Source organism: Prunus avium, chromosome 4 (genome assembly GCF_965620075.1).
Source record: "Prunus avium chromosome 4, drPruAviu1.hap1.1, whole genome shotgun sequence".
In the NCBI taxonomy this organism is placed as follows: Eukaryota; Viridiplantae; Streptophyta; class Magnoliopsida; order Rosales; family Rosaceae; genus Prunus; species Prunus avium.
The window spans coordinates 31,951,621-31,978,503 of NC_142287.1; the positions used below are offsets into that span (position 1 = coordinate 31,951,621).

At 37.8% G+C, this 26,883-nt stretch overlaps 4 pseudogenes; all 4 read left to right on the forward strand.

Moving 5' to 3' along the window:
• Window positions 1-4,009: 4,009 nt before the first annotated feature.
• LOC110760224 (tetrahydroberberine oxidase pseudogene) lies at window positions 4,010-5,375 on the forward strand (annotated as a pseudogene).
• A 1,027-nt stretch (window positions 5,376-6,402) lies between these two features.
• LOC110760254 (tetrahydroberberine oxidase pseudogene) lies at window positions 6,403-8,141 on the forward strand (annotated as a pseudogene).
• A 5,084-nt stretch (window positions 8,142-13,225) lies between these two features.
• On the forward strand, window positions 13,226-15,007 carry LOC110760223 (tetrahydroberberine oxidase pseudogene; annotated as a pseudogene).
• Window positions 15,008-24,379: 9,372 nt separating this feature from the next.
• Window positions 24,380-26,203, forward strand: LOC110760236 (tetrahydroberberine oxidase pseudogene; annotated as a pseudogene).
• Window positions 26,204-26,883: the final 680 nt, after the last annotated feature.

The following is a 26,883-nucleotide window of genomic DNA, read 5'->3' on the forward strand; positions in this document are numbered from 1 at the left end:
TGATTGTCAAACTGTTTATTTGATGAAGTCTTCTTCTGTACAATCTCCCAGGAGATTTCTCTGCTTTGTTATCAGAACAAAGAAAACAGAACCAAATTTCAGAAGCACCTTTCTGATATCTTACTTTTAACTAGTAACAGCCTATGACTCCTGAGTTGGAGGATTGAGATGCATATGATCATATAAGTCATAATTAAGCATTCATTTGCTGCTTACTAGCTGTCCAAACAACAATGCAACTTCATTGTTTTCACAGACAAATAATAATGCAACTTTTAAAAAAAAAAAATTATGATAACTTCTTTAATACGAATTGAAATGAATGACAAAAAACGACATTGCGATTATTAAATCATTTGTATCTCCAATTATAAAATAAGTTGTTGAGAAGAATCAAAATCGATAGAGTTTTGTTTTCATGCTCTTAGGTGTTCTTTAACGTATTCTTCAATAATTTTATTTTTTATTTTTTATTTTTTATGATATGCGTCAATATTTTAAACGACACTTGTTTCTTGTTTTATTCTAACTGACAAAAATAAGAGAAACATACTAAACCTTTGCTTTGTCTTCAATGGACACCTAATGCCCGCATTGAGATATTTAGTCATATACTCATTCTTAATACTAATGATATAAATAAACTTTGCACCTTTAATTTTTATAAACAAACCTAAAAAATGAAAGCTGATCCTATTAAATTTAATTTTGATTACTAAATTACTTTGATACCTTATTGAGTGTGTTGGGGTTGGGCTTGTTTTAAGAAATTGATGGCATTTTTGTAATTTAAAACAAGTTAAAAGCCTCTTAGCTATGTTGTAAGAGCATCCGCAATGGGCTCCCTAAACCACATCCTTAAACAAATTTTAGGGAGGAATTGTAAAAATGCAACTCCAACCATGCTCCCTATCCACCTCCTAAAATAGGGAGTCCTCTAGGAGCTCCTAAATCTGAGAAGAAAGAAAGAACTCCTAGTGGCTCCCTATAATTTAATGCCGCCTTATTTAATGAGTATTTCAAACCTTTATTTAATGCAAACTATTTTTTATTTTATTTTTTAATAGAGATGGACCAATCAAAAAAGAGTTATAGCATTTATGACTCTCCAAATTAGGGAGTATGGTTAGAGTTGAAATTTTTTAGAAAGCTCCTAAAATAGCTTTATTATATTTTTAGCTAAATTTTAGCTAAGAAATAGAGAGCATCATTACGGATGCTCTAAATAAGTTTTGGGTGTGTTTCTAAAGTCCATTTCATATTATGTATAACAATGAATTTCCTACTTTTCATGGCTCCACTACCAAAAAAAAGTGGGCAATAGTCACGTTTTTTCATAGTAAATCAGTTTTCGTTACATTTAGGCAGATGGTCAATGATTTGGGTTAGTCCTCACCATTCTTGCTCTGCTTTGGTGAGTTTTGAATTAAATATAATAAAAATAAAGGTAACCATAACTCAAATCAATAAAATATTACACTTATTCAAGTTTCCAATACACTTGTAAGTCCCAATGCACTTTTAAATTCACAATAAAATATTACAACTCATAATAATAACTCCCACCTTTAGTTGTCAACATTCCCGGTGTGCTTTTATATTAAACAATTCAAATTAAAGTTATATATTTTTTTTTAAAAGACTAAAGCTTTCAACATTACCAATGTTGTTTTGTATTAAAAATTCAAACTTTTAGTTTTTATTTTAATTTTAAAGAAACTCTTGCTTTTAATATGCACGAATAAAACAAAAGCCAAGCCAAACTAGCAACAAGAAAACAGAAGTTGGTTTTTAAACCTTAGTTTTTTATGCAAGTTGTAGTGTGTGTTTAACTTTTTAAAGGTTTTATCATCAGATTCAGATCTATCGCCGCCAGAGCATTGATGGCGATCCCACCACCATCCCTCTATCATAATCAGATTTACCATTTGGGGTTTGATTTTTAGGTTTCAATCCAAGGCTTTCATTACGTTTTTATAGATTTTTTCGTTTCTTCGGTATGTTATAGATTTGGTTTTTCTTTTTCTCAGATGATGAAGATTATGAGGACAAAGAACAAACGCTCAAGATATAACTAATTTTTACCAGTTGGAGTTTGATTTTTTTGCTTTCTATTTTGATTTTTAGGTTTGAAATATGGGCTGTCATTTTGTTTTTTTAGATTTTTCGTTTGTTAATCACGTTATGGATTATACTTTATCAGTCAGTTATTGAAAAATGAAAAGGAAGAGATACACCAAATAAAAAAAGAAAAATAAATATATCAAATACAAATTTAATACACAAATAAAGATTTAAGTAAAACTTTAGATATATTAAAATATAAGGATAAAGTGGATTTGACGTGTTATGGGCCCCATGCACTTGGGAGTTTGTCAGTCAACTAAAATTTGTCACGAAAGCTGTTAAATTCGTGACAGAGGACAATAGGTACGGCTTCATATATCACCAACCCAAAATTCGTAACTGCAGCGTTACTATTGGGCTTAGTCACCAACAAAGGTGACTGTTGCTACCAATAGTCACCCAAAAAAATGGTAACTATTGCTGACTTTTCTTGTAGTGCTCTCATGTTCAAGTAGCTATAAATGATGAGAAACTTTAAAGCCTAGAAATGACGCTAAGTAAGAGAGCACAGGATGAGATGGATGGTCAAGTCGATGATGCCAAGTAGGAGAGTACACGGTTGTAAAGGCAGGGGGGACAGTGGATGAGTGAGAGGAGAGGGAAAGTGGGTAATTAAAGACCATATTTAGAAGGGCCCTGAAAGATTAACAAACTAGTACATAAGTCATTGATTTGATAAAAGTCAGGAGCAAAGACAAAGAAAACTAAATTATCACAAGTAAAACGGGCAACAGAGAGAAGATTAGTACGAAGAGAGGGAAGACAAAAGATATTTTTAAGAAAAAATTGTGAGAACATAAAGGAAGAGGAAGAGAGCCAATATGAGAGATAGAGAGAGAATCTCCATTACCAAGAAATACAGAATTATTACCCTGATATGGCTGTTGATTTTGAAGATTAGAAGGACTTCAAGTCATGTGATGATTGGCACCTGTATCAGGGTACCAAGTGGAGTCAGGTGGCTGCATGAATTGAGCCCTAGCAAAGGAAGGAAAAGATTTTGGGCCATTGTAACGATAGGGACATGTTGGAGTAGTATTATGATTTTGTATTGCAGGTGGTGCACCAAGCAAGTCCCAAGACACCAATAGCTTAGTTGGGCCAGGCAGAGTGTTTGCTAGAAGCAGCAGATTAAGCCCAAGGGGGTTGAAAGGAAGGCCAGTTGCTTTGAGGTCCAGAACTTGGAGCAAAAGGAGGCCACGGTTGATTAGGCTATTGGGGCTGCTTGTGACATGGCATTAACAATATGCTTCGGGCTTGCTAGGCTTGTTTTGGGTTTTTTTTTGTTGAGTTTTTTGGTGTTGGGCTTGTTTTAAGTTAATCAATGGCAAAGATGTAATTTATAGTAACTTCAACACTCATTTCATATGTAATAAATGTTTTTTGGGTATGTTTCTAAATTGAATTTCATGTAGGGTTTTTTTTAATATTTCAGCTCCTATTTTGGGTGTATTATTAAAGCTCCCTTTTTTTAATTATAAATATATAAAATAAAAAAATAAATAAATAAATAAATAAAAAATAAACCTCTAGTTAGTTGAGGGTGGCTTAGTTGATTCTCTGGTTAGCGTAGGACAGATGTAGGCCATGCAAATAGTGAGAATGCGGCACTTTATAGTAGGTGATGACAAACTGCTCATTGCGGCCATTGTAGAAGTGATGAGTTATTTGCTGATGTATCCAAGACAAAATCATGCCATATTCCAAATTTCATCCAAGAATTTTTTCACTTGAAGTTTCCTTTTGTACTTGGAAATTTTCAATGGCCAATGTCTGCAATGTTCTTTAATTTAGAGTACAAAGTAGGAACATCAACCAGATATTTACTAGGAAACGTCAACAAATAAACGACTGAGCCGGTACCATGTTAAATGCAAAGGATATAATCATGGTGATCTTCGACATAAAACTACTTCCACTACTTATCATCCTTTTCAAGTCAGTTTGGTCCATAAGTTCAAATTCAATTTCTGAAAGCTTACTTCAATGTCTTTCCACTCACCTAAAGCATTCTAACTCAAGTAAGGAAATAATCTTAAGCAGAAACAGTTCTGCTTATTCCTCAGTCTTGCAATCTTCCATACAGAACCTCAGATTCTTGAACAATTCAACGCCAAAACCCAAAGTTATCGTTACTCCTTTCCATGAATCTCATGTTCAAGCAGCAGTTATTTGCTCCAAGAAACATGGCATACAAAAAAGATTCGAAAGTGGGGGCCATGACTACGAGGGCCTATCTTGTATCATATGCTCCTTTCATCATCATTGAACTTTTCTATCTTCAGACCATCCATATTGACATAAAGAATGAGAGTGCATGGGTCGAATCCGGTGCTACACTTGGTGAATTGTACTACTGAATAGCACAAAAGAGTAATGTACATGGCAGAATTCTCAGCAGAAAATCCATGGAAGAAGAACTCTTATGGGCTATCAGAGGAGGATGAGGCTCGAGCTTTGCAGTCATTCTGGCCATAGAAGAAGGAGTAACAGATAAGCTCCATGAAGACCTTTTCTTACATTTGGTTGTGGAAGTTGCAAATGAAGCCGGTGCAACTGATGGCAAAACTATTAAAGTGTCGTTCGATTCGTTGTTTCTTGGACCGGTTGAGAAGCTTCTCCTTTTGATGCAAGATAAGTTCCCGGACTTAAGTTTAGACCACAGCAATTGCACTGAAATGAGTTGGATCCAGTCTGTGATGTACTTTGCTGGCTTCCCAATAAGCGAATATTTGGAAGTTTTGCTGAAGAGGACTCAGCCATCTAGGAGCTTCTTCAAAGCAAAATCGGACAATGTGACGCAACCCATTTCACAAGCTTGCTTGGAAGGTTTGTGGCAAAGACTACTTGAAGTAGAGACATCCCAGTTGATACTGACACCTTACGGTGGAAGAATGAGTGAGATATCTGATTCAGAAACTCCTTTCCCACATAGAAATGGAAGTATATTTGCAATCCAGTATTTGGTCACTTGGGATGATGACAAGGAAACTGAGAAACATATTAGCTGGATGAGAAGGGTGTATGCCTACATGGCACCATATGTTTCAAAGTCCCCAGAACTACAGGGATCTAGACTTGGGGAGGAACCATGATGCTAATACAAGCTATGCACAAGCAAGCATTGGGGTTTGAAGTATTTCAAGAGTAACTTTAGGAGACTTGTTCATGTTAAGACCTTAGTTGATCCTGGTAACTTCTTTAGAAATGAACAAAGCATCCCTGTTTTACCATCTGGGCAGAAATAGAATGTAAATAATAAATAGTTGGGTTTGGCCCAATGTAGAAAATAATAATAAATAAGTCTGCAGCCTCAACCAATGTATTCAACACTTCTCCAAAAGCTTAGACCATATTCCATCACTGTAAGAGCATCAAAGAATACATCAGTGCTATTTTCTATGTGCAGATGCAGAATATATTAGACTCTATAATGGAAATTGTTGGATTTTAGATGCTCTGATAACACTGTTAGGTTGTGTCTGAAGGGGTTTAGGATAATAGTACAATAATCGAAATAACATGATTTTATTAGATTGGAGGAGAATAGTACATGCCTTTGTGTGCATAGGATACAGGCATTTGGCCTTCTCGTGGTGTAGCTATTGGGAATTGTAGGCTATTGGCCCTTCACTGATGTAGCTATTAACTACTTCATATCCTGCTTGATAAAACAAGGCTATTGGCCTTTATATGGCTATTGGCTTCCATGTGGCCACCTTGATGACTTAGATTGGTGAGCTCTTAGCTCCACTTTGCTAGATTGCTTGCAAAGTTATAGGCATTGTTGCCGACTTGTCTAAGTTCCACTGACTTGGCTTATTCTTCTTAGCCACAAGTTCTGCCACTACTTCTTAGATTATATTCTAGAATAAACTCAAAATCATTTCTAATAGGACTTGTCTAGGGCATGAGCTATCCTTCTGGGATATTTTTTACTCCAAGCCGACATAGCCTCTTCTTCCACCAAGCTTTCTAAAATTGTGCAGATCCCTTTCAAATGTGTGCATTACTTTTAACAAAAATAAAGCAATATTAGTTGTATTTCTCATTTCAACACACAGAAAACAAACTGATGACAGCTTCATGGAAGCAAGTGCATCACTACCGCATCACTACTGGATCATATTTCTTTTTTTGGGTACACGTTTATGGAAAGTCTTTAATTAGTATAGAACTTATTTTTTGGATCCTACCATTGAAAAGTCATCAATAGCTACATTGTTCTATCAACTCATAGTGCCTATATAAGTGAGCTCAGAGCTCATACCATTTCACATGCTCAGAGAAATGGAGATCTCACACGTAAAACTAGTTCCAGTTCTACTTTTCATCCTTCTCAACTCTGTTTGGTGCACAACTTCAAACTCAATTTCTGAAAGCTTTCTTCAATGCTTTTCCTCCCACATACATTCTAAGTCAACAAGCAAAATTATTCTCACCAGAAAAAGTTCTTCTTATTCCTCAGTCTTGCACTCTTCCATACAGAATCTCAGATTCTTGAACACTTCAACACCAAAACCAGAAGCTATCATTACTCCTTTTCGATACTCTCATGTTCAAGCAGCTGTAATTTGCTCCAAGAAAGAAGGCATGCAAATAAGAACCCGAAGCGGGGGGCATGACTATGAGGGCCTATCTTATGTATCCAAATCTCCTTTCATCATCATTGATCTTTTCAAACTTCGGTCCATCGATATTGACATAAAGAATGAGAGGGCTTGGGTTGAATCCGGTGTTACTCTCGGAGAGTTGTATTATGCAATTGCACAGAAAAGTAAAGTCTATGGCTTTCCAGCAGGGATATGTCCAACTATTGGTGTGGGGGGACATATTAGTGGAGGTGGCTTTGGTACCTTGTTCAGGAAATATGGTCTGGCAGCTGACAATGTCCGTGATGCTAAGATTGTCGATGTTAATGGCAGAGTTCTTGACAGAAAATCCATGGGAGAAGAACTCTTTTGGGCTATTAGAGGAGGGGGAGGTTCAAGCTTTGGAGTCATTCTGGCATGGAAACTAGAGTTGGTTCCTGTTCCTCCATCTGTAACAGTTTACACAGAATCAAAGACCATACAACAGGGTGCAACCAAACTTATTTCTAGATGGCAAGCTATAGCAGATAGGATTCCTGAAGGGAATTTCTTGCGTTTGGTTATAGAAGTTGCAAATGGAGCTGGTACAAATGGTGGAAAAACTATTAAAGTTATATTCAATTTCTTGTTTCTTGAGACTGTCGAGAAACTTCTCCCTTGGATGAAAGAAAACTTCCCAGAGTTAAGTGTGGAGCGGACCAAATTCGCTGAAATGAGTTGGATTGAGTCTGTTCTATCCATGGCTAACATCCAAAGAAACAAAACAGAAGTTCTGCTTCAGCGGACTCAACAATCTAAGAGATTCTTCAAAGCAAAATCAGACTATGTGACAAAACCAATTTCAGAAGCTGGCTTGGAAGGTTTATGGCACATTATGCTTCAACTAGACACATCCCTGTTGATACTGTCACCTTACGGGGGAAGAATGAGTGAGATTTCCGATTCAGAAACTCCTTTCCCACATAGAAAAGGGAACTTATATGAAATCCAGTATTATGTCAGTTGGGATGATGACAAAGAAACTGAGAAACATGTTAGCTGGACAAGAAGGGTGTATGGATACATGGCAGCATATGTTTCCAAGTCCCCAAGAGCTGCCTATTTGAACTACAGGGATCTGGACTTGGGGATGAACAAGGATGCTAACACAAGCTATGCACAAGCAAGCCTTTGGGGTTTGAGCTACTTCAAGAATAACTTTAGGAGACTTGCACAAGTGAAGACCTTAGTTGATCCTGGTAACTTCTTTAGGAATGAACAAAGCATCCCTGCGTTACCATCTGGGGAAAAATAGAATGTCAACAACAAGTAGATGGGTTTGTGTAATAGAATAAACAACAAATAGATAGGTTCGGCTTCGGTTGCTCATTCCATTGTACCAACCAATAATAGAACCGTTTGTTGCCTTTCCCTTGCTGTGAGACTGAAATCCATTTGCCAATCTATAGTATGATTTTACTTGAAATAATTTAAAGATTTTAATTTCTGCTTTGATTGTCGAACTATTTATTCATCTATTAGTAATGAAGTCTTCTTTGGTACAATGTCCCAAGATATTTCTATGTTATCAGAACAGAACAGGATATCTTTCTTTATGCATCAGCCTTTGACTCTGAGTTTAAGGATTGAGATGACTGTATGCATCATAATTAAGCACTAAATTGGTGCTTACTAGCTATCCAAACAATAATGCAACTTCATTTTTTCAACAAACAAATAATAATGCAAAAAGTATAATTGTATTGGGACTTCTTTTACATAAATTGAAATGAATGACCAAAAACTACAATTAAGAGAGTTTATTTTATGATGATATGATCCATTGTGATTATTAAATCATTTGTATCTCCAATTTTAAAATAAGTTGTTGACAAGACTCTAAATCGGTAGGGATTTGTTGCACAGTTGGTGTGGGGGTACATATTAGAGGAGGTGGATTTGGTACCTTGTTCAGGAAGTATGGTCTCGCAACTGACAATGTTCTTGATGCTAAGATAGTATTTGTTCTAGGTGTGTATGTATATTGGCTAGAAACGAGACATGAATGTGCAGGGCTTTAATAGTTGTACAACTTGTTAAAGTGTCATTCGATTCATTGTTTCTAGGACCGGTTGAGAAGATTCTCCTTTTGATGCAAGACAAGCTCCCGGAATTAAGTTTAGACTGCAGCAATTGCACTGAAATGAGTTAGAACCAGTCTGTGATGCACTTTGCTGGCTTCCCAATAAGCGAATCCCTGGAAGTTTTGCTGAAGAGGACTCAGCCATCTAGGAGCTTCTTCAAAGCAATATGTTTCTCAGTTTTGCTTGTCATCCAGCAAATATGTTTCTCAGTCATCCAGCTAATGTGTTTTTCATTTTCCTTGTTGGTCAGTTTAGGCGACTTGTTCATGTTAAGACCTTAGTTGATCTTGGTAACTTCTTTAGAAATGAACAAAGCACCCCTGTTTTACCTTAGTGTAATGACGGAAATGCCCCTCTTTTTACTGTTGTTTACAGTTTTGTTTTCTCTTCAGCACAGTGAATTGCCGAAAATGCCCTCCACTAAACCTTTTTTGCTCTTCCCTTTTTGCCCCTTCTCCTTTTCTGATTCGCATTAAAGGAAAAAAAAAGATATTTAGTCATATACCCATTTAATTTCTATAAATAAACCCAAAAAAAACCCAAAAATGATAGTTTGCCCTATTGAATTTAATTTTTATTATTAAATTACTTTGATGCCCTATTTAGTGTTTTGGTCTTTTTTTATGAGGTTTTTGGATTGGGTTTGTTTTAAGAAATCAATGGCAGATTTGTAATTTAAAAAAAGTAAAAGCCTTTTTGTTATGTTGTAAATGGGCTTTGGGTGTGTTTCTAAAGTCCATTTCATATGAGTTTTTTTTTTTAATAATTTGGGCTCCTGTATTGGGTATAATAGTGAATCTCCCAAAAAAAATCTTACCGGTTCTTACACAAAAGGAAAACTCTTGCCTCTCACCATTTTTTCTCCTACAAACTCTCCTCTCTCTCCATGATTGGATTTCTTAAAAAGCAAACTTGAAAACCAGAAGGTGGTTTGTATGTGCTGCCTCCCCGATTGGATCTTCATTGGAGCTCTCTCACGGCTCAATCATTCTTTACTTCACGAATTCTCACGTACGATTTGGCCCATCCAAATTTCATTGACAAATCTTATAATTTGACTTGGATTTATTTCACTTCCTCAAAGAAAATCATGGGTTTCAATAAAATTTTGGAAGTCATATGGAGAGAAAGAGAATATACGGAGAGAGAAAAAAATAGTGGGAGAGGGTGGGGGGTTGCGGGTGGGGGTTCGCAATGCAGCTGTGGCGTGGGTTACTAAAATTGGTACTTAGGTGACGAGGGGTAAATTTTACGACATTTAAAAAAAAACACAACAATCTTCACACACTTTAGACCTAGACCAAATACACTTATGACTAGTCAACTGCTCGTCATGAACAACCACAATCAAGAATACACACAGAGCATGCCACAATGTACCTGCAACCCTAGAAAATTACTAGTGACAACCTAGGCACTCAGAAGGACCTATCAATTTAGGCATCCCCTGTGCTAGCAACAACTATAGTGGAAGTGTGTGAAATCATCATAATCAAGTAAACACCAAACAACAGATAATGATGACTAGTAAACTACAAGGACACAAGCCCATAATTCATACGATGACTAGTCAACCACCAAGAACACAAACCCAGAATTCATACGATGACTAGTCAACCACCAAGAACACAAACCCAGAAAAATTACAGAGATGCAAATCAAAAATTGTTCACCCAGAAACTCACCATTGGAAAAAACTGGGGGTCATCAACCGACCAGACAATCCACTAAGTAGAAAAATATTCTTACAAAGGAACACAAGCAAGCTCAAGAAAAACCTAGATCTATTTAGGAAGATGAGCTATACCTCCTTTGTGCAATCTTCTTCTCCAACTTAGCAAAGCTTGAAGCTCAGTTCTTCATGGCAATGGCAGCTCCTTCTCCAGCTCTTTCATCCCATGGTACTAGCTTGCAAGCTCTTACTCAAATAGAAACCAAAATTTGAATTCAAAGGGGAATGACTAATTTCTTCAAGAAACCATACTCTTGAAGAAATCGGTCTTGAATCTGACCTAGATATAAATGAGCGAGTGTTTTAATTAGCTAGATGCAGATTTTCATTTTTCAAATGCAGTTTTCAAAAAGAAACAATTTGGAAAACTCAAGGATGAAAAATATGAAGGTTACTCTAGATGAAGAAGCGAAAGTTTGAAAAGAAACTTTCCAAAACTTGCCTCTCAAAGTCACAGCTGCCAAAAGAGGAATGCAGAGGTTTTTACACAAAATTCCTTAGGTCAGAATCGATACATGGCAGCAAAGAGGGAATGGAGAAGGACAAAAAAAGATGGTTATCCAGCTGGAAATCCTACAGAGCAAGGATGACTAGTCATACGAGAAACAGATGACTAGTCATCATTTTATGAAATCAATTTAATGTTATGTGATGCAATGCACAATTTACCTTTGTCAATTTGCTTGAACCTCCATAGGATAGTTGTTAGTTAAGAACACCTAGAGAAGCTATTCTTAATCTAAACTTGAGCTTGACAAAAACAATAAAAATCCTATTACAAAATTGTCAAGGAAAGCCAAAAGAAATACTCAAAATGCATACATTAACAGTTACGGGTGGGGATGGGGGTGGTGGGCGAGAAAAATAGCAGGGGGAGAGAAGAGAGAGAGGGCAAATGGGGGATGGGAAAGAACAAAAAGAATTTTCAACTTTTTTCTTAATTTTTTTAAATAAAAAAATTAATGATTTTTTTATTTTAAAATGTTTTTAAAAATATATATATTTTACCTTATCCATGTGTCACGACATTATTGGAGATGTGGAGCCCACTTACCTTCCATGTCAGCAATTTAACAAAGTTTCTAATAGCACAGACCATTTTTATTGTGTCATTCGTGGTCCTCAAGATTAGTATGTGTGATCACAAATAGTCTCTGCAGTTAGGTTCCGTCAACAACTCCGTTAGTTTGCTGAGGGACACCATTTAGGGTACCCTACAATTTTTTTCTCAATGATCCAAACAATCTATTTTTTAGGTCTTCATTCATAGATCATCCTTACAAAAAATTAGACAAATCGGAAACCGTTTTGATATCCAATTGTGTCCTACAAAATCAACGAGCAACGGTGCATCAAGAAAGTACTCAAATTTCAATAACACAATTGAGTGGTCAAATGATATCAGATTCAAGTGATTTTTTGTACAAATGATCTTTGAATGAGTATCTACAAAATAGACGGTTTGGATTAGTGAAATACAATCCATAGTGGGGCCTACAAGGGGTGTCCCTCAAATAAGCTTATTTGAGGGATCCCTCAATGGAAGCTCTATATATATATATCACAAAACATCCTTGAGGTTCACGCACCTATCACAAATGATCCATGCAAAATTTTTTAATTTAAAATTCATAAAATTTTGGTTTTCTTTTTAAAATTATTTAAAAATATATATTGTATTTTAAATAGACATGACACTATATTATTGGAGATGTGGACTCCACATATATGCCACATCAACCAACTAATGGAGTTTTTAAAAAATCATTAAAAAAATCATAAAACTTAAAAATGAAAAAAACAAGGGTTTAGGGTTCATAAATGGTCCTCAAAGTCAAAATCCTTCTACATATAAAACATGTTATTAGTTTTTATTTTGTAACTTCAACTTGCTACATATTTTCATAACTTTATACACATTTCAGACGGTTTTAAAACCCGCAACATTGCACGGGCACCTTCGCTAGTAATAAAATAGTTGGGTTTGGCCCAATGTAGAAAATAATATTAAATAAGTCTGCAGCCTCTCAACCAATTAATGTATTCAACACTTCTCCAGAAGCTTAGACCATATTCCATCACTGTAGGAGCATCAAAGAATATATCAATGCTATTTTCTATGTCCAGATGCAGAAAATAGAGAAATATTATTTGTATTTCTCATTTCAACACAGAAAACAAATTGGTGACAACTTCATAGATGATATAATTCACGTTGCAAACATTATTTAATTGTTTGTGTCTTCAACATTTAGACAATTGTTTATGAAGAAACTTGTTTCTTGTAAACGTTTTTGAAAAGTCTAAAAATACTGTATAATATATATTTCTCATCAGTCTCTTGCGTATGCTCCTGTCTTTTCAATTATTGAAAAATCATCCATGGCTATCCAATGGCTGCATTTTTCTTTCAACTCAAGCTACCTATAAGTGAGCTCAGAGCTCATACCATTCCACATGCACAGAGAAATGGAGATCTCTCACATAACACTAGTTCCAGTCCTACTTTTCATCCTTCTCAATTCAGTTAGCGTATGCTCCTATCTTTTCAATTATTGAAAAATCATTCATGGCTATCCAAAGGCTGCATTTTTCTTTCAACTCAAACTCCCTATATAAGTGAGCTCAGAGCTCATACCATTCCACACCACATGCACTGAGAAATGGAGATCTCTCACGTAAAACTAGTTCCAGTCCTACTTTTCATCCTTCTCAATTCAGTTTGGTGCACAACTTCAAACTCAATTTCTGAAAGCTTTCTTCAATGTTTTTCCTCCCACATACATTCTAACTCAAGCAGCAAAATCATTCTCACCAAACACAGTTCTGCTTATTTCTCAGTCTTGCAATCTTCCATACAGAATCTCAGATTCTTGAACACTTCAACACCAAAACCAGAAGCTATCATTACTCCTTTTAAACACTCTCATGTTCAAGCAGCTGTAATTTGTTCCAAGAAAGAGGGCATACAAATAAGAACCCGAAGCGGGGGGCATGACTACGAGGGCCTATCTTATGTATCGACAACTCCTTTCATCATGATTGATCTTTTCGAACTTCGGTCCATTGATATTGACATAGAGAATGAGATCGCATGGGTCGAGTCTGGTGCTACTCTCGGGGAGTTGTATTACGCAATTTCACAGAAGAGTAAAGTCTATGGCTTTCCAGCAGGGACTTGTCCAACTGTTGGTGTGGGGGGCCAAATTAGTGGAGGTGGATTTGGTTCCTTGTTCAGGAAGTATGGTCTGGCAGCTGACAACGTCCTTGATGCTAAGATTGTCGACGTTAATGGCAGAGTTCTTGACAGAAAATCCATGGGAGAAGAACTCTTTTGGGCTATTAGAGGAGGGGGTGGCTCAAGCTTTGGAGTCATTCTATCATGGAAACTTAGGTTGGTTCCGGTTCCTCCAACTGTAACAGGTTACATGGAATCAAAGACCATAGAACAAGGTGCAACCAAACTTGTTTCTAAATGGCAAGCAATAGCAGATAGGATTCCTGAAGGGAATTTCCTGCGTTTGGTTTTACAAGTTGCAAATGGTACAAACGGTGGAAAAACTATTGAAGTTGTATTCAATTTCTTGTTTCTTGAGACTTACGAGGAACTTCTTCCTTGGATGAAAGAAAACTTCCCAGAGTTAAATTTAGACCAGACCGTATTCACTGAAATGAGTTGGATTGAGTCTGTTCTATTTTTGGCTAACTTCCCAATAAACGAAACAGAAGTTCTGCTTCGGCGGACTCAACAATCTAGAAGCTTCTTCAAAGCAAAATCAGACTATGTGACAGAACCAATTTCAGAAGCTGGCTTGGAAGGTTTATATCAGAGAATGCTTCAACTGGAGGCATCGGAGTTGATACTGACACCTTATGGTGGAAGAATGAGTGAGATTTCCGAATCAGAAATTCCTTTCCCACATAGAAAAGGAAACTTATATGAAATCCAGTATTATATCACTTGGGATGATGACAAAGAAACTGAGAAACATATTAGCTGGACAAGAATGGTGTATGGCTACATGGCAGCATATGTTTCCACGTCCCCAAGAGCGGCCTATTTGAACTACAGGGATCTTGACTTGGGGACGGACAAGGGTGCTAACACAAGCTATGCACAAGCAAGCATTTGGGGTTTGAGCTACTTCAAGAATAACTTCAGGAGACTTGCTCAAGTGAAGACCTTAGTTGATCCTGGTAACTTCTTTAGAAATGAACAAAGCATCCCTGTGTTACGATCTGGGGAAAAATAGAATGCCAACAACAACTAGATGTGTTTGTGTAATAGAATAAACAACAAATAGATAGGTTCGGCTTCAGTTGCTCATTCCATTGTACCTACCGACGAATAATAGAACCTCGTTTGTTGCCTTTCTCTTGCTGTGAAGATTGAAATCCATTTGCAAAACAGAAATATAATTTTATTTCAAATGATTTAAATATTTTAATTCCTGCTTTGATTGTCAAACTGTTTATTTTATTTATTTTTTTTTAATAATGAAGTATTCTTCGGTACAATCTCCCAGGAGATTTCTCTGTTATCAGAACAGAGAAAATAGAACCAAATTTCAGAAGCACCTTTCTGATATCTTTCTTTTAACTAGTAACAGCCTATGACTCCTGAGTTTGGGGATTGAGATGCATATGATCATATAAGTCATAATTAAGCATTCATTTGCTGCTTACTAGCTGTCCAAACAATAATGCAACTTCATTGTTTTCACAGACAAATAATCATGCAACTTTTTTAAAATTTTGTTACGATAACTTCATTAATATGAATTGAAATGAATGACAAAAAACGACATTGCCAGTCAAATCATTTGTATCTACAATTATAAAATAAGTTGTTGAGAAGACTCTAAATGAGAATGTGAAGGTAAATAGTCCCACATTGGAAAGTTGAGAAACCTAGCAAGGGCTTATAAAGAGATGGGCTACTCCCCTCATTGCCAATTAGTTTTGGGGTGGAACCTCAACTTCCTTCATGGTATCAGAACAGGTTAGCCCACATGTGAAAGCCCAATGGCCACACGTGCTCTACGTCACCCAATATGTGTTGTTCACGTGTTAGGCTTGAAAATTCGCCCCACGTGTTGGGGCGTGTGAGAATGCGAAGGTAAAGAGTCCCACATTGGAAAGTTGAGAAACCTAGCAAGGGCTTATAAGGAGATGGGCTACTCCCCTCATTGCCAATTGGTTTTGGGGTGGAACCTCAACTTCCTTCACTAATCAGTAGAGTTTTTTTTTTTTTTCATGCTCTTAGGTGTTCTCTTACATATGCTTCAATAATTTTTTTTTTTTAATGATATGCTTCAATATTTTAAAGGACACTTGTTTCTTGTTTCATTCTAAATGACAAAAATAAGAGAAACATACTGAACCTTTGCTTTGTCTTCAATGGACACCTAATGTCCGCAATGAGATATTTAGTCATATACTCATTCTTAGGACTAATGATATAGATAAACCATGTACCATTTAATTTCTATAAACAAACCCAAAAAATGACAGCTGACCCTATTGAATTCAATTTTGATTATTAAATTACTTTGACGCCCTGTTACGTTTTTTGGATTTTTTTTATTTATGAGGTTTTGGGGTTGGGCTTGTTATAAGAAATTGATGGCAGTTTTGTAATTTATAAGAAATTAAAAGCCTCTTTGCTGTGTTGTAAATGAGTTTTGGGTGTGTTTCTAAGTCCATTTCATATAGGGTTTTTTTTTTATATAATTTGGGCCCTATATTGGGTATAATAGTGAATCTCTAACTTTTCATGGCTTTCATGTTCAAGCAGCTATAAATGATGGAAAAACTATTACCATTATATTCAATTTCTTGTTTCTTGAGACATTTGAGAAACTTCTCCCATGGATGTAAGACAATTTCCCAGACTTACGTTTAGACCAGACCAAATTAACCGAAATGAGTTGGATTGAGTCTGTTCTATACTTTGAAGGCCTCCCAAGTAACAAAGTAGAAGTCTTGCTTTAGTGGACTGAACCATCTAGGAGATTCTTCAAAGCAAAATCTAACTATGTGACAAAACCAATTTTAGAAGCTGGTTTGAAAGGTTTATGGCAAAGAATACTTCAACTAGAGGCATCAGAGTTGATACTGACACCTTATGGTGGAAGAATGAGTGAGATTTCTACTTCAGAAACTGCTTTCCCACATAGAAAAGGAAATTTATTTGAAATCCAGTATTTGGTCTTTTGGAATGATGACAAGGAAACTGAAAATAATATGGGTTGGTGGAGAAGGCTATATGCCTCCATGGTACCATATGTTTCCCAATCCCCAAGAGCTGCCTATTTGAACTATAGGGATTTGGACTTGGGAAGGAACAATGGAGCAAGTGGAGAGAGGTGTATGCTAGGGCGTCGGGAATAAGTTTGGAGCAATGGCTGGTCAGATGCGGAAGAAGTGTCGTGAAGTGGACTGGGGGGTGTGGCAGGGTTGGGGTCATGACTTGTGACTGCATCAACTGGAAAGGTGCGCACCAGGGAGGTGCTGTGAGTTTGCGAGTCTGGGTTTGGGGTAGGAGTGATTGATTCGGGCCCAGGTGCGGAGAAGGGCGGAATTTGGTGGAATTCAATATCCACATACTTTGAAGAAGATGATACCTGTAAATGCTCAAATGGAAAATGCGTTTCGTTAAATAAAACATAACTAGACTAGTAAACATGACCCGTGGAGGGATGTAAATAATGGTATCCTTTGTGGTGAGAACTATATCCAAGGAAAACACATTCAAGGGTGCAGTTAGTGAGTTTATTTTCAATATATGGTCCAAGTTAAAGGAAACAAGAACGCCTAAACACTCGGAGATGAGAGTATGAGGGAGGATGTTGGAAGAGATAAGTGTATAGGGTGTCCTATTGAAGATTAGGAGTAGGTAGGAGGTTAATGAGATGGACAACAGTGAGGGCAGCTTCGACCCAGAGATCGTGCGGAGTGTGAGAAGTGGTAAGGACAGTACGAATCATGGTGGCAATGTGTCGATGTTTACATTCAGCTAGGCCATTTTTTTGGGGAGTGTGGGGACATGAGAAACGTTGATGGATGCCTAGTTGACTGATGTTTGCGCTAAAACTAAACATATAGAAATAGAAGCAACTTACAGGTGATGTGGACGGTCTAAGGACCGTTCGGGCCTTCGGTATGAACACGTTCTTCCTTGGGATGCTGAATCTGGGACAAGGAGAGAAACAAAGGATGAGGTCTGGAGCACCAGTGTGGTACCAGCTGAAGACCATCTGATGCTAAAGTAAGTTTCTTTAAGAGCTTTGCTATTGATAATGCATGGGCATAAGAGTCAAGTCGAAAGTCTTACCTCCTCTATAGGGCAAAGGGGCCCTATTTTATAGAGAGTGTCTGGTGTGCTCTTAGTACTTAGTTTCGATGTGGGACTCATGGGAGTGCCTTCTGAGGTCGACACGAGTCCGCAAATATCTAAGCGGGGCATTCAAGGTTGTCCCGCAGAATCGTCAAGGTATGCTGAACGCATGCTTGAGGGTCATTCGGTAGGGGGTATAGATAGTCTGTTCGATGGGGCGCTTGGGAGAGCTCGTCGATTGAAGGGTTTGACGATTGAATTGGCGGTGGATGCCGATTTGCACTCGAATGATCTACTGGTGCGAGTCGTAGGGTTGACTTTAGCTTTGTCCTCTGTCCACGTGTCATGATGTGAGTGGAGGGTCAGATATGGTACAAACAACTGTAAAGATCAGAGAAAGCATTTTAACATATTTAGTGCCATTGCCACTTTGAAGGATTTGCACAGTTGTGTGAAATTGATTTTTAACCATGGCAAGAAAGGTTTGAAAGTGAGAAAAGACCTCATTTTTACGCTGCATAGGATAGATCCAGGAGTAACGAGAAAAGTCATTTATAAACAAGACATAATAACGATAACTAGTGACCGAAATGACTGGGGACATCCATACATTAGAGTGAATTAAATAAAAGGCAGAGGGGGCAAAAGTTTTATTACTAATAAAGGATAGTTTGGTTGATTTGTTGAGTGCACAATCCTTACAGAAAGCATGAGAAACTTTGAAGCCTAGAGATGACGCTATATGAGAAAGCACATGATGGGATGGATGGCCAAGGTGACGATGCCAAGCAGGAGAGTGCACGCTGGTAAGGGCACAGGGGACGGTGGATGAGTGAGAGGAGAGGGAAAGTGGGTAAAGACCATCTTTAGAAGGGCCCTGAAAGAGTACCGAACCAGTACGTAAGTCATAGATTTGATAAAAGTCAGGAGTAAAGACAAAGAAAACTAAATTATCACGAGTAAAATGGGCAACAGAGAGAAGATTAGTACAAAGATAGGGAAGACAAAAGATATTTTGTAGAGAAAAATTGTGAGAACCTAAAGGAAGAAAAAGAGAGCCAGTATGAGAGATAGAGAGAGAATCTCCATTACCAAGAAATACAGAATTATTACCCTGATATGGCTGTTGATTTTGGAGATTAAAAGGACTACTAGTCATGTGATGAGTGACACTTGTGTCAGGGTACCAAGTGGAGTCAGGTGGCTACATAAATTGAGCGCAACAAAGGAAGGAAAGGATTCTGGGCCATTGTAACGATGGGTACATGTTGCAGTAATATGTTGATTTATATTGTAGGTGGTGCACCAAGCGAGTCCCAAGACACCAGGAGCTGAGTTGGGCCGAGTAGAGTGTTTGCTAAAAGCGGCAGATTAGGCCCAAGGGGGCTGAAAGGAAGGCCAATTGCTTTGAGGTCCAGAACTTGGAGCAAAAAGAGGTCACAGTTGATTAGGACATTGTGGCTGCTGGGAGCCATTCCATGGGTTGCTACAGGAAGGTGAGAAGTTGCGCCAGCCACTACGGCCGTGACTGCGCTAGCCATTGCGACCACCATGCATGTTGATGGAGGAGCCACCACCACGGTGGGAATTGAAGGAAGTGTGGCCGGTGTTGTGAGGAGAAGATTGGGTGGCCATTAGCGCTATGTTTTGATCAGGAGAGATTCGAGGAGCCTATGCATCGAAAGCTAACAAACAAGCACGAAGATTAGCAAAGCCAGGAAGCAGAGGAAAATTTAGAATTGTCGTGACAAGCATTTGGTAATCAGGTACTAAACCCCATAGCACAATAGTGACAAGTTCTTTTGGGGAGACAGGTTCATTGATGGTAGCCAGTAAATCGGCAAAGGACTTAGCATGACGAAGGTAAGCATCAATAGGTTGAGAGCCTTTTTGATTATCCATGAGTTGAAAACAAAGAGCAGATTCACTGGCCATACTGGATTGAGAGATATGGCATTGGAGACACTCCCAGAGATCCCGGGCAGAGACGGTGAATGAGAGAATGGACTCAAAGAGTGTACTGGTGATGTAGCTGACAATGAGTTGGTCTTGTTGGTACCACTGAGTTGGAGTTGGATTCCGCCTTGAGTTGGAGTTGGGTTCCGCCTTGACCTCTCAGTTGGGTTTCGCCTTGACCTTGCAGTTGGGTTTAAACCTCGACTTGGAATTGGGTTTCCACCTCGACTTGGAGTTGGGTTCCGCCTTGACTTGGAGTTGGAATCCGCCTTGACCTCGGAGTTGGGTTCCACCTCCACTTGGAGTTGCTTGCATTATTTGTTCAAAGGCTTGTCCTTCATTTCAATGGAAGTTTGCATATTGAAAAAAAAATAAAAATTCAGACTACAATTACTCTCTCTCACCCTTAATCCAGCAAATTCAAAAAATATGTATAGCCTATGAAATCTGACTTTCTCACCTTCCAATTCTGTTTTCAACATAATTGTACTTCCAGGATTGGACCTCTTAAGCTCTTCACAGTAATCTCTAAGTATGGAATACTGCTCTTGGTAGGAACCCTCAAGCTCCTCATTTACTATTGATCTTGCTCTATATGCTTTCCACCTTGAGATTTGTGCCATATTGATCTTCTAGTCCAATCTCATTTTGTATATCTTCCTTGTTAGAACCTTCTACATTTTGGTCATATATGACATTACATCTTCATTTTTCTCAAATGATACACCAAGCCCTTCTTCATCTTCCTCATAATCAGAATCAATAAATTCATCATCAGATTCAGTGGTTGCTTCCTCTTCTTGTACATCCACATCCACCCAATTAAATTTTAGTACATCTGATTGAGGAGACTTCTCTAGCTGAAGTGTGTTACTTTGCTGCCTCTCAGTTTGAAATATATCTATTTGCTGCACATAATGGTTATTAATAGATGCCTAACTCTCTAGAAGCCCACAAGAAATTGCATGAGAGAAATAAATGACAACAACTCTACTGTGAAGCAAGTTATCAAACATGTTATTAAACACCTCATCATTTGTAATACAAACCAACTTACCTTCCACCCCTTTTACTCCATCAGGCACTCTATAGTAGTATCTAACACGTTCTTGATACCCCAATTTTCTTTGCAAAATCATCAAAATCGAAAGGTGACATGTAGTCTCGATTTAAGTTGTCTACCCAAACCACACTACCACCAGAATAAAAGTTGTATCCATTACCTATGTCTTGAAGTTGACCACCATGGTGTATTTCAGCAGTCCACAATGCTGGATCTAAACCCTCTATGTATAGAACATTGAACAGAAAAAAGTTACCACTATTTTTAAAATTTCAAAAATTTAACATATATATCCACAGTAATACACCATACATGATCGTAATTTTCATGTGAATTTAGTTTTATACATGCAAATAACAAACAAAACATATAATTTTTCATAACTATCTTCATAAACCAAATAACAAATATTAAGAGCTGCTCCTTTTTGTTGAACTAACAAGGCAACGTTTTTATTTTATTTTTATTGAAGTACATATATATATGTGATGTGAGTCACAGCATAAAATACAAACGTGAAAATTTGACATATTCGACATAGCCCCACAGACACTCGATGCAAATCTAATTGTTAAGTAAAAAATATCATAATAGACAAAGCAAACTACAAGATTAAATAGCAATAAAAAATTTAAAGTTACAGTAAAGTTAAACAATCAAGAAATTCAGAAAAACACATAAATTTAGAACCACTATTGACCATAAAACGTTAAAAACTCAAACGTATCAGTCACCACACCACTTACCAAACAATTACTCACAATCTAAAAAGTATAAATATGTAATTGTTGAAGCTTACCATAATTTGGTGGCTCCCTAGCGTATCTGAAGTTATTATCCGTATCAGTTACTTCAGTCCTCAGTTTGCTACTCAATTTCAATAACCCACACAAGAGATAAAGATGAATATAGAGTATGATGTGTGCAGAGGGTGGGTTTTGGGAGGGTAGGTTTTTTGCAGTGGAGCGAATTGACGTTGGAAAAGTAGGAGTAGGGGTAGGGTGAAGGCGTGTAATTAGGTTAACTTTTTTTTAAAATCTGTTTTTTTATATAATTATTCTTTGTTATAGTTAATTGACAAAAATACCCTTAAACTTAATGGAAATTTTAACGGAATTAGATGTAGGTGGTGGATTGCAACACTTTACAAAGTTCAGGTGGTTAAAAATAAAAATTAGAAGTTCAGGTGGTAAGACGCACATGCCTGAAAGTTCAGGTGGTATTTATGCAAATTTCCCTAATTGTTTATGAAGAAACTTCTCTCTTTTTGTAAGAGTGCTGCTATTTCCACCCACCTGTCCTATTTTCCCACCCACCTTATCTTCAAAAATTTGACGACAAATTAACCTCATTGTAAAATTACTTTTGAGGACAAATTTACAACCCTCTCTCTCTCGCCCACACCCTTATTTTCTTTTATTTTTTATTTTTTCCCAAAACCCACACCCATCTCCAATCAATTTAGGGGGTTGTACAAAATCAATTTAGGGGGTTGTACAAAATCAATTTAGGGGGTTGTACAACCACCTCTGTCACTAGTTCAGGTGTTGGTTTCGGATGGTCTTCTTGGACCTCCTTAATTGTAATGCTTTGTGGGGAATTTCTCTTAGCTGGGGTATAGCGCCTCCATATGAAAATTCCTCTTTTAAATGCTCTGTACTTTGGCCCCAGTGGCGTTGGAATGATATATATCTATTCATTTTGGGTTTTGTCTAGTGAAGGAGAAGTGAGGGTTGCGGTGGGAAAATCAAATTGGTGGTGGGGATGGCTGCGGATTCGAGAGGTGGGTGTGGGTGTGATGGTCATGGAGTTAACTGTTGGGTTTTCACCAGAGAGGAGGTTGAGGGGGGACGGCGAGGGCAACTTGGGGTGGGGATGAGCTAATTGAAGAAATTTTTTATTGTTTTTTATAGATTTTTTTTTTATTGTGTTGATGCCAAAAAGTGGTTCTTTGACTTAGAGGGTCAACTTAGTAATTTTATGCCTTCGGTATCCTTGATGCCTCGGTAGTCTACGCGATCTGCAATATGAGCAAACTTACGGTAAGACCTAGGGCACCGGTGTGGTACCGGCCGAAGGCCCTCCGATGCTTAAGTAAGTTCGGGAATAGAAAGTTCAACTGACAGATCAATAGGCTTGTGTGCCGTAAGTTCTGATTACCTCTATTTTGGGATAGTTGGCCTCCTTTTATAGGTCTTGGGAGGTGTGCACTTTGTTGAATATTTCGATGTGGGACTGTGGGCGTCGCTTGGGAGCGTGCCACGTGTCCTAGGAGAGGGCGTTGCCCTAATGGAGAGATCGGTAGGTAGAGTGCCGAGGGCACCTCTGACCAAGCCCAGTTTTCTCCACGTGTCTTGCCCTTATTGGCTGTTTATTTTGGGTGTAAACATATTGTAATGGAAAATATGAAAATGCAATTAAAGGTATTTTAGTAATAATGGTGGGTGGAAAGATAAGTTTGGGTTTTTTCAAATTTGCATGGTGAGCGGGAAGATAAGGTGGGTGGGGAAATAGGACAAAGGGGTGGAAATAGCAACACTCTTTTGTAAACGTTTTTGAAAAGTCTAAAAATACTGTAGAATTTTTTTTTTTCAGTCTCTTGCGTATGCTCCTATGTTTTCAATTATTGAAAAATCATCGATGGTTATCCAATGGCTGCATTGTTCTTTCAACTCAAACTACCTATATAAGTGAGCTCAGAGCTCATACCATTCCACATGCACAGAGAAATGGAGATCTCACACGTAAAACTAGTTCCACTTCTACTTTTCATCCTTCTCAACTCAGTGTGGTGCACAACTTCGAACTCAATTTTTGAAAGCTTTCTTCAAGGTTTTTCCTCCTACAACTTCAAACTCAATTTTCGATATTTTTATTTTTCTATTGAGAGAGAAGATAATATACTAAATTCACACACATTACATAAATAGTACGACTCAAACACAGGACCTTGCCTGTGGGAGCAATTGCTCCAAACCCCAACATTAATGAGTCTTTTGCTTCTGATATCTTTCTTTTAATTAGTAAGCAAGAAGAGGTTTAAAAATCAGCATTCATTTGCTGCTTACTAGGTGTCCAAACAATAATGCAACTTCATTGTTTTCACAGACATAATAATGCAACATTTTATTTATTTATTTTTACGATGACTTCTTTAATATGAATTGAAATGAGTGACAAAAAACGACAATTAAGAGGGTTTATTTTATGATGATGTAGAAAATATGTATGATGATGTAGAAAATATGATACACATTGCGATTATTAAATCATTTGTATCTCAAATTATAAAATAAGTTTTTAAGAAGATTCTAAATCGGTAGAGTTTTGTTTTCATGCTCTTACGTATGTTTCAATATTTAAAAGGCCACTTGTCCCTTGTTCTGTAATGACTGACAAAAGTAGGAGACACATACTGAACCTTTGCTTTGTCTTCAATATGCACACCTAATGCCAGCAATAATGTTTCAAGTGAGCTAAGAGCTCATGCATTTCATACAGAGGAAATGAAAATGGTGACCTTACGCATGAAACTACTTCCTCTACTTTTCATCCTTTTCAACTCAGTTTGGTCCACAACTTCAAATTCAGCTACACAAAGCTTTCTTCACTGTTTTACCTCCCACTTCCACATACAGAATTTCAACACAAGTAGCAAAATCATCATTACCAAAAACAGTTCTGCTTATTCCTCAGTCTTGGAATCTTCCATACGGAATCTCAGATTCTTAAACCCTTCAACACCAAAACCAGAAGCTATCATTACTCCTCTTCATGGCTCTCATGTTCAAGCAGCTATAATCTGCTCCAAGAAAGAGGGCATACTTATAAGAATCCGAAGCGGGGGACATGACTATGAGGGCCTATCTTATGTATCCGAAACTCCCTTCATCATCATTGATCTTTTCAATCTTCGATCCATCGATATTGACATTGAGAATGAGAGTGCCTGGGTCGAGTCAGGTGCTACTATCGGAGAGTTTTATTACGCAATTGCACAAAAGAGTAAAGTCTATGGATTTCCAGGAGGGATTTGTCACACAGTTGGTGTTGGGGGACACATTAGCGGAGGTGGATTTGGTACCTTGTTCAGGAAGTATGGTCTGGCAGCTGACAATGTCCTTGATGCTAAGATTGTCGACGTTAATGGGAGAGTTCTTGACAGAAAATCCATGGGAGAAGACCTCTTTTGGGCAATTAGAGGAGGGGGAGGCTCAAGCTTTGGAGTCATTCTGGCATGGAAACTTAGGTTGGTTGCTGTTCCTCCATCTGTAACAGTTTACAGGGAATCAAAGACCATAGAACAAGGTGCAACCAAATTTGTGTCTAAATGGCAAGTTATAGCAGATAGAATTCCTGAAGAGCACTTCCTGCGTTTACTTGTACAAGTTGCAAATGGAGCTGGTAAAAATGATGGAAAAACTATTACAGTTGTATTCGATTTCATGTTTCTTGAGACATTTGAGAAACTTCTCCCTTGGATGCAAGACAATTTCCCAGACTTATGTTTAGACCAGACCAAATTCACGGAAATGAGTTGGATTGAGTCTGTTCTATACTTTGAAGGCCTCCCAAGTAACGAAGTAGACGTCTTGCTTCAGCGGACTGAACCATCTAAGAGATTCTTCAAAGCAAAATCGGATTATGTGACAGAACCAATTTCAGAAGCTGGCTTGGAAGATTTATGGCAAAGAATGCTTCAACTGGAGGCATCCGAGTTGATACTGACACCTTATGGTGGAAGAATGAGGGAGATTTCTGCTTCAGAAACTCCTTTCCCACATAGAAAAGGAAATTTATTTGAAATCCAGTATTTGGTCTTTTGGAATGATGACAAGGAAACTGAAAAGAATATTGGTTGGTTGAGAAGGCTGTATGCCTCCATGGCACCATATGTTTCAAAGTCCCCAAGAGCTGCCTATTTGAACTATAGGGATCTGGACTTGGGAAGGAACAAGGATGCTGATACAAGCTATGCAGAAGCAAGCATTTGGGGTTTGAAGTATTTCAAGAATAACTTTAGGAGACTTGTTCATGTTAAGACCTTAGTTGATCCTGGTAACTTTTTCAGGGATGAACAAAGCATCCCTGTGTTTCCATTGGATGGAAAAATAGAATGTCAAGAACAACTAGATTGGTTTGTGTAACAGAATAAACAATAAGTAGTCTAATTTGAAGATTTAATTTCTACTTTGATTAAACTAGTTTCTTTTGTATTTAAGGTTGCTTTGGTACAATCTCCCCAGATATTTCACTATTATGAAAACATAGAAAATGGAACCAAATTTCAGAAGCACCTTTCTGTTCACTTTGTTAGTGATGCAATTTAGAAGCGAGTGATGAATGTGTTTTGTGGGTGTGATGCTCCGAATACCGTTGTTGGTGTTGAAAATTGGCCCAAATTGTATTGTTTAATTAGTTGTGTAAGGGCTACTTTATTATTGTTGTTTGCTAGCTTTGTCATGCCGTGGGCTTTTCAAATGGGAAAATGATGGCACATCCCTTTGTTAAAAGGCTGGAGACAAAGAGATGGAGTGGGCGTCGGCACTTGAGAGATCTACACCTAAAGCAATTGGAATCCAACTTGGTGGGCATGTGCGGCTACTTTTGTGACAAAGCTTTGGGCATTTCCTTTGTCGGTGGCTGCCATTATGAGAAAGAAATCTTTCTTTCTTTGTTTATTAGCCTTCAATATTATATTGGCCACATTGTTGGTTTGTTCCCGTGGGTAAGAAGAGAGAGAGGGGTAGAATAGTCTTTGTATTCTATTGCTACTACTTTTGACTCTTGGGTTCTTTGAGAAGCCAACTTGGGCTATATGCATGGAGAGGGCCTTCGTTGGCAGCAGGAGATGTGTGTGCAGGTGTGCCGCACTGTGGCGCACCAAAAGCATGAGAAAGAGGAGCGGCTGGTTTCTTTTCTAATGCTGGTGGTTGTGCTCTTTCGGTGCA